The sequence below is a fragment of the Psammomys obesus genome, unplaced genomic scaffold, assembly GCF_907164565.1.
Source record: "Psammomys obesus unplaced genomic scaffold, mPsaObe1.curated_primary_1811, whole genome shotgun sequence".
Lineage (NCBI taxonomy): Eukaryota > Metazoa > Chordata > Mammalia > Rodentia > Muridae > Psammomys > Psammomys obesus.
In genome coordinates, this window is record NW_026592118.1 from 16,607,531 (window position 1) to 16,611,870 (window position 4,340).

Below are 4,340 nucleotides of genomic sequence, written 5' to 3' on the forward strand. Positions count from 1 at the left end.
TGTGTGTGTGTGTGTGTGTGTGTGTGTGTGTGTGTGTGTGTGTGTGTAGGATCTAAATTATATCTAAAAGAAGTAGGATCTTTTAAAATTGTAAAAATCAGAAAATATTATTTACAGTTTTCTCCATTGGGGCTTAAGCAATTTATTTTTGGGATGGTCCTTTAGTGTTTCCATAAGGTACTGGCAGAAATCTATCGAGGCCCAAGAATTCCCCCATCCTTAGATATTTTAGAATGTGGAAGCCATTATGACTATTGATTTCATTAGCATCTTGAAAGTAAATTAGAGGGTGGAGAGCCATCTAAAGCCAGATCAAAAGAACAGAAATGGACCTTTAAGAAAACTGGGCAACTCTCCTGAATGAGAGTTGTTTAATTTCTAGAATAAACTAAAATGATGAGAAGTGTTTTGACTCTTTGAGGAGAGCATCACATGCCCCCTTTTATGGCTTCTTTGGGGGGGGGGAATACATCCATCGTAACGGGATTGTGGGTTTTCATGCTCCTGTTAGCATTCCAGGATGGCCTGCAGTCTCGAGGGATATTTACTAAGCTACTTTTGACTTAAGAAATATTTAGCAGCCAGGAGCCATGGCACATGTCTGTAATCTCAGCACTTGGGGAGGCAGAGACAGGTGGATTGCTATGAGTTTGAGGGAAGCCTGGTCCACCATGTGAGTCCAGGACGGCCAAGGCTACACAGAGAAACGGTTGAAAATCAGAGCTGTTGAGCAATTTCTGGGCTTTAGTGGTATAAATGCAGGCATTAAATAAATTTCCCCTTGCTTAAACAGGATAGTTTTGGAAATTAGGATGAGATTTTATAGGAGAATCTCCGTGGGACAAAAGCAAAAAAAGAGTAAGCCACCTGAATATAGACTGTTAGCAGGTAGGGACCCATGGAGAGTGATAGCCTATGAATCTCTCTGAGGCTCTTCAGTGAAGGGCTGTAGACACAGCCATTCCAGGCTAGGCTTTGTTCCCACCCACGTAAGCTGTTTGCAGTGACAAAGGAAAGGCCAGCCATCCACCTCTGACATGTGGGCAGATGATAATTGTCGGGTGCTCTCTTTAGAGCTGATCTGGCTTAGAAACACTATCCATGTACACTGCGCAAGATAAACAAGAATTTGTCCTTTGTGCCCAAACACGCTTTTAACCAAGGCCTTTCACATTCAGCTAACACAACACTGTCAAAGAGGAGTAACCAACTAGACTTCCATCTCTATTAGTCACCCTGAATAAACTATATGATCATCCACATTTCAAAGATGGGGAAACCTAGAAGGGTTCAATGTTTTAGATAGAATTGGGTGGTAAAGAAATGAGGAAAACCTTGCCCAACATGATTGATGTAAGACTCAATGGCTTTTAAACTCAGTAAGCCTCTCGGGCATGTTGAGGCAGGTAGGACAGTCCTATCAAACCACAGCAGCAGTTTTTCCAAGGGATGGAGAAATGCAAGCGGGAGATGACAGCGAAGGCTCCAGCACAGCCCAACCTCCGCCAGCTGGCTAGGATACCTCTATCCACATTCATCTCTCCTCTAGGTCACTTTAAACGTGGACCACTCGCAGTCACAGAAACCCAGGAAATACAAAACTGAGGTAGCAGTGCCTCTGTATTTAAGGAAACATAACTTTTATCTAATCCTCCTTGCTCTTGCATGACTGGTGTGTACCCATGAGTGAAAAATTATTCCTTCAGTGACTTTTGTACCTGTGCAATACTGCTAGAGGAACTCCAAAGGGTTTTATTGTATGCTACATCTTATTTGTTGAGAGATTTTTCCTTGTAAGAAAACGCCAACATTATGACAATCCCATCAATGGACTCTTGAGATGTGTCAAGGCACAAGGAAGTTTGGTTTATGTTGGGGAGTGTTGTTGTACAATATAAAAGCTTTTCTTAGTGAATGACTCTTTTTTTAAAAGTGGAAAAAAAATTCCTGATTTTCGTCTGATTAATTTACTTAATCCTGAAAAACATGGATGTGAGAAAGGTAGTTGTCACCCTTCATTTACTTTCTGATCTTTTCCCTTTTCCTGACAATCAGAAGCCTGAGACCTAGAAAATAAAAATGAATTTGTGTGTGCACGCATGTGTTTATAACTACTGCCTGTAAGGGACTGAACGTGTGAGCTATCTGATGCAGGCAATGGGAGCAAACTCAGGTCCCCCGGAGCGGCAAGCGTTCTTAGCTGCTGAGCCATCCCACCAGCCCCACGAGCTCTGACTATTCCTCCCATCTGCCAGGTCATCAGCTCTTCACTCTTCATGTCCTAGGCAGATGTGAAGACCACGATGGCACCCAGGTAAGAGAGAGTCGGAGGGGGGTCACCAGAAAACTGGTGCAGTTGGTGTGATTTATTAATTTCTTCGTTGATTTTGAACACAGAGGCTACCAGGCCTAGAAACTTGGCAGACACAATTAGTTGGGAAATAGTTTAAATGATAGGTTGTCTTGAGTATTTTTTTTTTTTTAATAAGTGCTTCTAGAAAGATAATTTTTCTTTTGGTTTGTTTTTTCTTCCTCTTTGCATCTAGACTTGCAAAATAACTAAGATGATGTGCTCAAAGATAGGATGCGTTGTCCTTTCCCTCCGTGCTTTGTTAGATTTTGGATAGAGTGGGTGTTTTTAATACCTCACCTTGTCTGCTCTTCTGACCTGATGGCAGGCTCAATTACCGTATCATGTTTCATCTTTCCCCTTATTAATATGAGAAAAATCCCAGACAAACACTTCCTCCTTTGCCACTACAGTTAATTATCCCCACCCTCTATCTTATCTAGAATGAAACCACACACTTGGGGTTTGATTAGATTAAGGGGCCTGGCAGATACCTAATCTGTCCCGAGTCATTTTGGATGTCACTCAACCATGCCTGATACATCCCCCCTCTCTTTTGCCTCCTTGTTTGTTTTTGCTTTGTCTTTGTTTTTATTTTCCTTCTTTTCCCTCAGCTCTTTGGGAAGGACCGTCAGCAGCTCTCTTCTGATGTTGCCGAGGAGACAGTGGGGTAGAGAAGTACTCTAAAAGGAGATGGAAGTTCTCTTGGAGATTGGTATTCAATGATCAGCCATGGCTAGTGCTGTGTCTTCCTTAGAAGCTGGGTCCCAGTACGCACACGCATTAAGAAACAAAGTGTTTCCTGATCTTAGTCTCTGATGGGATTCTGTATGACCTTTGAGGCAAGCTACTGAGAGGGAACACACGACCCTCATTTATCCTGGGCTCCTACCTGTATTATAGAAGCTCACATTTAAACCACAGTACACGGAGCCAGGTGTGGTGGGGCAAACCTTCAATCCCAGCACCTTGGAAGCCAACACAGATGGGTCAGTGTGAGTTCAGTCACCAGACAGGGCTACCCTGTGAGACTCTCTCTTAAAAAATTAATAAATGGTCTCAGGACTTCACTCATGATAAAAGACAGGGAAATTTAAAAGCTGATGACGGTTTGCATTAAGATTCCAGGACACTTCGCATGTTCCAAGAACTTATGCCTTTGAAAAACATGGTTTTGAGAACAGCATTTTTCAGTGGATTAATTCGGCACATGGGAGGGTGTTGTAAATATGTCTATTCAATTTTGGTAGCTGAATCCCTTTCATGTGTTAATTAAAACAAAAGTACTATGATTTATTACCACATTATCACAAAGAGCCTTTATTTATTTATTTATTTATCTATCTATCTATCTATCTATCTATCTATCTATCTATCTATTTATTTTCCAAGTGAAAAGAGTATTGTTGTTTCTGGATTTCTCTTGTAAAGAGATCTAGAGAAGACTGAGAAAGGAATGGGGAACTGAAGGTTGTTGCTAAATAGATCCATGAGTTTTGGATTTCTAGGCACTCTAGGTACTAAATGAATTTAAAAAAGAATTAATTGGCTTTGATCACTGGAATCAAACATTACCAGATAAGTAGCTGATACATTTGTCTTTAAAAGAATCTCTCTTCTTCACCTTCTCCATTTATTCCTTTGGTAATAAGACAGTAGTCCAGAATGTTGTGACCATAAAAAAAAAATAAAAAATAAAAAAAAAAAAAAGCCATTTCCTCATCTGCAAACAAGCATGGATTCTCCACCCGAAATATTGCCTTTTCTCCTACCACATCTGCTCTTCTCTCCCAAAAAGCTAGTCTTTGCTGAGTCCTCTTCATCTCTGACTTCATTCTTGCCAGGCAGGCTGGTTTCTGGTCTCTGATTACTAAGTTCCTTCTTTTCTTTATCATTTTCTCTCTTTTCTTTTCTTTTCTTTTCCTTCCTTCCTTCCTTCCTTCCTTCCTTCCTTCCTTCCTTCCTTCCTTCCTTCCTTCCTTCCTTCCTT

The 4,340-nt window shown here is 41.0% G+C and overlaps 1 protein-coding gene across 1 annotated transcript in view; it reads right to left on the minus strand.

The window, feature by feature from the left end:
- Magi2 (membrane associated guanylate kinase, WW and PDZ domain containing 2) overlaps positions 1–4,340 on the minus strand; it is a 1,360,055-nt gene that overhangs the window by 150,578 nt on the left and 1,205,137 nt on the right. The gene's annotated exons all lie outside the window — the stretch shown is intronic.